General features: G+C 37.4%; 1 protein-coding gene across 1 annotated transcript in view; it reads right to left on the minus strand.

Annotated features, from left to right (window-relative positions):
- The window catches only part of sfmbt2 (Scm like with four mbt domains 2), a 60,254-nt gene that overhangs the window by 34,124 nt on the left and 17,573 nt on the right, over positions 1–8,557 (minus strand). The window lies entirely within an intron of this gene.

Raw genomic sequence — 8,557 nt, forward strand, 5'->3', positions numbered from 1 at the left:
TGAACTGGATTCGAAAGTGAACCGGTAGCCAGTGCAGGGAGGCCAAAACTGGTGTAATGTGCTCTCTTTTGCCTGTACTGGTTAAAAATCGGGCTGCTGCATTCTGGACCAGTTGTAGTCGTGCTATGGAGGTCTGACTGATACCAAACAGGAGTGAATTGCGGTAATCAAGCCTAGATGTAATGAATGCATGTATTACTGTCCCCAGGTTATTTTTGGACAATATGGGCTTCAGTTTAGACAGCCGCCTCAGTTGGAAAAAACAGGATTTAACAATCATGTTTACATGACTGTTAAGTTTCAGGGAAGGGTCCATTATCACGCCCAGATTTGTGACTCTTTGTTTTTCTGACAGGGTTAGAGCAGAAAGGTCGATGCAGTGGTTCGTGATTGTGTCATTGGGAGGGAAAAACATGACTTCAGACTTCTTTTTAATGAAACTTAAGAAATTTAAAACCATCCAGTCCCTGATGTCAGCCAGGCAGTCGAGCAGAGGTTGAATAGAGCATGTACCATTGTGTCTTAGGGGGAAGTAAATTTGACAGTCATCGGTGTAGAAGTGAAAAGGTATGTTGTGTTTCCAGAAAATAGCACCAAGTGGCAGCAGGTATAAAGAGAATAGGAGGGGACCCAGGATGGACCTCTGCGGAACCTCCCATTTAAGGTCTGCCGCTGCAGAACTAAATTATTTGATGGAAACACAAAAGGATCTGTCAGCGAGGTAAGATCTGAACCAACTGAGGGCTGACCCTGTGATGCCCACCCACTGCTCCAACCTAGCAATGAGGATCTCATGGTCATTAATAGGTAAAAGAGTCTATTAATGAGACACTTGGCTTGCCATACCATGCCGCCTTCGTCTCGCTCCGGAACTCCTGGTGCAAACATCAAATCAGATGCATTTCTCCGCACCGCCCAGGCGAAATGCAGCTGATTTGACCATTAAAGTGCATTTATTAAGGAAAAGTTCAAATGAGACACACCTTTACTATAATGTGGAGCAAACAAATAATTGTTTTTAAGTGTTAATCTTGTTAAATTCTTGGTAAAGCCTTCCCATGCAAGCTCCCGCGGCCGCCATTTGGCAGCCAATCGATTTCTCGCACAACACCGGTCCGCATTTCCAGGTGATCAGCGGTGACGCGTAACAAACGCGACACGTCAGCGGTGATGCATGATAGATGCGACTTATACGGCGAAGCAACATATTTATGTTTTTTCCTCTTTGTTAGACATATTTGGACTGATGCGACTTATACGGCGGAAAGTGCGGTAGTTGGTGTAGCTGCTCTGAACGCCACCTGTTTAGTGTAAACTGGCATCTCATTTACATTTAGCGTTTATTACTTTAATGTTTAGCTGCATGTCGAAAGCCGTGATGTTGGAGTCAGTAAGGGATCGTCAAAATGCAGATGGTGCCATATTTTAAAGTTACTGTTGGTGTTTTTAATCACAACAAGCAGAACAAGGAAGAGAAATGACAGCAAATATAGCTGGAATCATTAAACTCTGTTCCGATTCATTCTGTTGCTTTTCGACCACTGATTGGAAGAGATTTTAATAACTATGCAAAACTACAGAGGTCACCTCCAAGAGTTGTCATCAGGTGCTTGTGGAAGCAGGATTTCCATGCAAAACTATTTACAACATTTACATGTTCACGTTGAATGAACAAACATTTTTCCTCCTCGTCACGACTTTGATCCCTGCTCCTCCACGTGCAGAAGAGGATTGACTCCAGAACATGCATGAGCACTGGAGATCTTTTAATGAGTATTTGGTCATTTTTACTCTTTCTGTTTTGGATTGTGTGAATGTTTACTAGAACTGCAGTGTGGGGGAAACAATCCACAAGTGAAAAGTTGAGGTTTAAAAGAGAAAAAAAAAAAAGTTTTTTGAAATAATTTTCTAACAGACTTTAATCTCGCAACAGTTCTCTGAGACTCCAGTCTACAAGTCCTGATCTTTATTTTTAGTGTATTAATTCTCTACAGATACCTTTCCCTTAGTAAACAAAACAAAACGTTGCAAACCTTCAAACAAAAAGGAAATCACTTTCGTCCTTTCATGGCTCGAAACTCCCAAAGAAGCAAATCAATTGTGTTAATTTTCTGAAATGACGTAAAGACAGAAATGAGAACGTTGGCCAACATGTCTGCTTGTTTATTATAAGTGTTTTTTCTTTCTCTGAGACTATTCTGATTGTTGATCTCAAGTGTGCAAGAATAAACTATCTATATAAACTCTGTTCATATAGATAGTCTCTGAACGCCTCATATTTATTTGTCTTTCGTTACACTTCAGTGTGTTGATACTAATGTGACCTTTTTCCATCCTGAAGGAGAAAACTGGACTTTCATGCAACAATATGCGCATAATTAACCTTGAGAGAGAGAGGATTCACAACAACACACCCCTCCTCCCTCAAATTACCACATTAATCTACAACCAACTTCCCCTCCAGAGGCACTACAGCCTATAAATATGTGCACATAAAACAAGATATTTGCATCTTTTCTGTAGACAAACTTTCATTTAAAAGGTTTATTTAGGTGTTCGGTGTTTTAATTAGGAACGAAAATAAACCCAAGGTTTGTTTTTTTTTAGCCGTGATTCCGGCAATGCAGCAAATTCTAATCAAAGTTAATGGCAGCAAATTACACGTCCCCCTCCACTCCCGCCCCGTTTAATCCAGTCAGTGTGGCACAGAGACGAGCAGGCCTGAACACAGAGGAGCAGAAAGTCGATCCAAACCTGCTTCTATTTCAGCTGACGGGCTTCCAAACAGGCCACAAGCATAATGACTGCAACCCATGCAGCCATTTATGTGTTGATGAAACTATTTATTGCTGTTATGTTTGGCCGGACAGTTTCAGACGACGCATTGTTATCGTTGTTATTGCTCCATTTGTGACAGAGCAGGGGATATTAGAGCAATTTGTGCATAAATGAATTACCTCGGCGATGCGTTAGCGATAAGTACTAAAAATGCCCAAGAGGAAAATATTCTCCTCTAAACACATAAGCAAATTTCTATTTTTTCTATGGGAAGGACTAACATGAATACAGTTTACCCCATTAGAATCTCACAATCAGTGAATTATGTAAATTTGGAGGAAAGAGCAATGAAGGCGGCTGAAACTCGAGCTCAACACAAGCAGACAGAGGATATTTTACAGGGTATTTTTTGTTATACAAAATTAAGTCATTCAGATTTAAGATGTCTGAAAGCATTTTAATGAGCACGTTTTTAAAACTCAATAAACCCTTAATCAGGTTTCTGCAAGAAATTTGTTTTAATACAATTGTCAGAAGTAGAAAGACCACTGACATATTCTGCTCAATAGTGTCACTTCTACAAAAAATTTTTACTTACCGTACTTTTCAGATTATAAGGTGCATTAAGCGAAACAAGTTCATTTAGATCGATTATTGAGCGTCGTGTACCACATAAAATCAGTTCGAGGTCGGTCAGCACAAGCAGAATTAATACATAACGAAAAGTAAAAGTGTCTCATTTATTTCCTGTGTAGTAAAAAGGGGACAATACGTTTTAAATGAAAGTGCAATAAAACTACAAGCGTTGACACGACATTTAAAACATTTAGCGAGCTTTGGTCCAATCGATGTGCTCCGTCAATTAACAAAACGTAAAATAAACTGCTGTGGTTGCTTTAAACTGGTTTTTATTGATAATCCTTTGTTTGGATTATTGTTTATTTTTGTAGTTATTGTTCAGTTGTTGCTCAAAGAGGCGGAGGCCATAGCCATAAAAAAAAAAATTAAAAAAATAAAAAAATCTGCTGGGTTCACCTTCCTGGAACGTTTTTATTTTTGTTCGCATCAGTTGTTCTGCACGAGTCCCTGCAGAAGTCAAGTTTGTGTTTTATTATGTATTTTCATACAGCCTGACTTAAAACGCTCAAAAATGTAATACATCACACTAACACATGAATAAAAGGCTTTTCCAATTCCAAACTATCCTTTTTGGTTTAAAGAGACGACAACAATATTCTTCATTTCTGGGTAAACTTTATCGTTTTATAAGACGAATGTTCGGAACTGGGGTCATCCACACAAAGAGTTGTTCAAATAAACTAAAACATTTGTGAAAACAATTTGAAGGACCGCATCAGAGCTACTGCCTGAAACTCCAACATACATATTATTATAATGTAGGACTTATTTTGTAATAATCTAAACCAAGTGTCAACGTTTTGATGTATTCATCATGTAACCAAGATATAAAGAAAAAAAATGTTAGAGGCTCATTAGGGTCACCGTGGTAACCAATCATCTGTTATTGTCTGACATTGTCTAAAACAGGAAGACAGCAACGCAGAGTAAAAACTAAGCCTCAGATAAATATTCAGTGTGAAAACTATATGTTGTACTGAAAGAAGCCCTAAACTGTGAGTGCTAAAAGCACCTGATGGTCACACAGGTCAAGTTTTATGTGTCTAACGTGTTTTATGTAGTAGTTAAGACCTTTGGACCAGTTTTAAGGAGAAAACTCTGAGCTTAGATACAATGGAAATCAATGAGAGCATGAAGGTGCTGTCTGAACTCAGGAACCACAAGTCTTATACTAGTCAGAGACACTAGGTCAGGGATCTGCAACCTTTACAATCAAAAGAGCCATTTCTGCCCCTTCGTGCACTAAATTAAATGTGTCCAGAGCTGCAAAACTTGCTACAATTGTCCTTACCAACTGGTGGCACATGAGCCACTTTAAGTTTGTTAAAGGGGGCTTTTCTGGTGAAAATATGAATCTAAAAACATCCGATGATTGTTAACATTTATTGATTTTTTTTTTTTTTTTTTTTTTTTACAATTTGAGACTTGTAAAGAAAAAATATATATGTATTGCCAATTTTTATAAAAATTAACACAATGAACTGTGCATGCTTATGTGTTTTTTTTTTTTTTAACTGTGAAGAAATTGAGTAGTCTACTTTGAAGAAATAAGGCATAAAGTTATATTACTAGTAACCACAAATTTACAAAGGAAATGACAGGAAAACTGCTAAAACAAGTCATTCTTTGTTATTTGTATAACTTCCTATAAAACTCAGTTTTATGTTAGTTTTGGTCAAAGCTTGAAAGAGCTGCTGTGGAGGGACCAAAGAGCCGCATGTGGCTCCAGAGCCGCAAGTTGCAGACCCCTGCACTAGGTGAAAAATGTAAAATGCCTACCGGTACATTTTAATGTAAAAAAAAAAAGATTTGATATCACACTCTTAGTTGAACTTAATGGTACAAATCTTCAAAACTTAAACTGGGATTGTGTAAAAACCATTAAAGACATCAAAACGCCACTTCCTTAATGTAAAGTTCTACTTCCTGTAACCCGTTAAGGCTTTAAATGAGATTTCTAATGGGACGATCACCTGAGTCATAGAGCTCTATAGAGGGCTGGGTTTTCTCACTCTTGTCATCAAAATCCCATAGTTGTGTGTGTCTTTGTTGTTTTTTTTGCAGCCTTTTACTAATTTTTGTCATCACAGTGGATTCAAAAATCATTTTCTGAACAAATCGAAGCGTTTGATTTATATTTTTAAGGTTTTTTTCAAAAGTTTTTGAACGAGTAGCGAATTGAAAACTAAAGAAAGTTAAAAATAATGGTTTAATGGTAACACGTGTGCGTCAGTGCTTATACTTTTAATTGAAATTTGCAGATGCATGTATTGTTTTCTACTCAGTCTCCTGGAGTTTCTACACAGGAGCTTTTGCTGCTCTCCGTATTTTCTTTTTTTTTGTAAGGTGAAGCTTTAAATTTTATATTAGGCGTCTTCATGAACCATGTATTGCTCTCTATATACAATTCCCTGCAACTTGTGTATTTTACAGCACTGCACAGATTATTATTATTACTGTTTAGTTGTTTTTTTAGGGTTTGTACGCCATTATAACAGAGCTGGAGTCACACCCAAACTAACTCTGCCTCGTGCATTTTTTCCTTCACTAAAACACAATTGTCTGTGTGAATGCAGCCAAACGCTTGCAACCACGCAGCACACACACCTATCTCGGAGCTGAATCTGCAGCAGGAACTGGCAGGAAGCAGTGTGGTGAATTCATTATGCAAATGATTTCTGTCAGGAGTTGTTCAGCGAGCAGCTTCAATACCACATGACCAAACTTGTGATGGGGGGGGGAACAAAAAAAAAAAGCTTTTTATTGATTGTTGTATCCTAAACACATGCGCACACACAGAAATCACGCATGCGCACAGGAAAGAGTTAGAAATAGCAACATTGTCGCACACTGCGCCTTGCCTGCAGAAACAGTTAAATATTTATTTGGAGAAAATCTTTTACGCAAAAACAATTTTTTTTTTTAAATGTCCTCTTAAAATGGATTTCAATAATCCACACACATAAAAAAAATAATCTCTAAAACATGCCATTAACTTTTAGCTAAAACTGCAGAGGAAGTAAAAATACATAAATAAAAGGTCTGTTGGATGATTTGACTCCAGCAAATGTGCAACCTTGCATACTCGTGTGCTGTTCCTGCACACCGAGACACTGATTAATTTGCTCGCTCACTTGATGTGCACAAAAGCTTTGCTGAACGCATCGGTTGGCAGAGTGTTTGAACTGGAGGAGCGGTGCGTTCGTGTGCGCGTGCGTGGGTGAGTTTCATGAATGAGTAAACAAGTCTGTCGGGGGATTTAAGGTATTTTGTTGTGTTATGTGCTTTGTCCAGCTGAAAGGCTCGTTTAAATCAATCTGCGTTCAGAAAACACTTCTGAATGTGGGCGGAGTCTCAGGAGGGAACTGTAGCTGCTGTCCTGCGAGGAGCAGCACCGAGCGGCGATTCACTCGTTGTGAAACTCTGAACGCTGATTGATGGAAATATCTCCCAGTTTTCAATCCACTCTCATAAAACTTGCCACATCAATTCCAGATAATTAATTTGCCTTTTAAAATGTTACTTCTTGTAGCAATAAAATAGCACTCTAATTGAACATTTGCTAATTTAATTTTTTTTCCCCACATTGCTTATAAAGCCACTTATCTGCTTCTATCAAACTCTGTAGTCATAGTGACATGATTTAATGAAATGTTGATAAACGTATTAGGGATGCACGATATTGGATTTTTGTCCAATATCCGATATGCCAATATGTTAAAACTTATTTGGCCGATAACCGATAACAATACCGATATTTTTTCCCTAGACCTACTTACAGAGACGACATAGCTTTCTCTGCTGTTGAATTAAAATACTACATTATTCTGCATCGTCTTTGTTAATTTGGCTGCTACCAAATGCAGATGGCAAAAAGGAGAATGCAAATGATGCAACACTTCAACTTAATGTCAAATTTATTCATGACATTTACTCTGTCTAACACAATAACACTCGAACAGCGCAAATTTGTAAATTTTCACAAATCTAAACTCAACCTGTTCACAAGTGACGTGAAAAGCGCATTAGTAGTAGGGCATTAATAGATATACTTGACAGCTTCTTAAATTAAACATTAACTTAAAACAGTGCCTTTTATATTGGTGAGTTATTTTGATGGAATGGGCGATGTCCGATATTTAAATTTATGGCTAATATCAGTCGATACCGATACCATGCCGATAATATCGTGTATCCTTATAAAATATACAAACTAAATTATGTCAAAAAGCTGCAAATTGACCGCAAAGAGATGCTAATTATTCACAACTCGATTACAAAAGAGGCGCAAAATTCCTTCAAAAATATGAAAAATGTCTAAAAACATTAAGAAAAACTCAAAATGTACAAAGTAGCATAAAAACAGCTGCAATAATCAAAATGGCACATAAAAGGACCATATTTAGAAGCACATACAAAATGAGCACAGAGAGATTCAGGAGTGACGACTGTAAAAATGTTTTCAGTTTAGTCAAATATGGATCAAATGCTGATAATAAACAACAGTGAGGTTGATAATCGTGTCCAAGTATTTAACAGAATCTCAACAATTTATTTTGATAAACCATAATCTTGAGCTTTACAAAATTTGGACTAAAAGTTCTAAAATGCACCAAGTTTCAGGAAAAAATCCTTTAAGTGAACTTACTTTCAGCAGCTGCCTTCTTCAGGGGCTGCCACAGCAAGCGAATCAAAGATATGGCAATTTGCTTTATGCCGAACGCTCAAACCCACAACCTCAGGATTACATGACCGACCGTGGCACTGACCACTGAGCTACTGCAGCCTTTGACCAGTTCCTTTAAATAAACAGCATTAAAAGGTGCAGAACGTTTTGTTTTTGAAAGCTAAACTGCAGATTAATATTAAGCTCATTGGGTTTAATACATACGCAGAAAGTTGATCTATATTATATAAAAAGAAGAAGAAACGCAAAATACAGTTAACAGCTTTTTTTTTTTTTTAAGAATTAAGCAACACCAGCGCACAAAAGCTAATCAGAAGTCGATCAGAGAGAAAACATTTCATCGCCTGTAGGAAATGTAAATTTATTTTCAGTGCCTTAAAATCAGATTATTGACTGTCGGTCAAATAATTTGTTTAATTTCAGAGTAAGATTTTAAATTGCACTTTCTAATCC

Source organism: Nematolebias whitei, chromosome 22 (assembly GCF_014905685.2).
Source record: "Nematolebias whitei isolate Nwh7 chromosome 22, NemWhi1, whole genome shotgun sequence".
Lineage (NCBI taxonomy): Eukaryota > Metazoa > Chordata > Actinopteri > Cyprinodontiformes > Rivulidae > Nematolebias > Nematolebias whitei.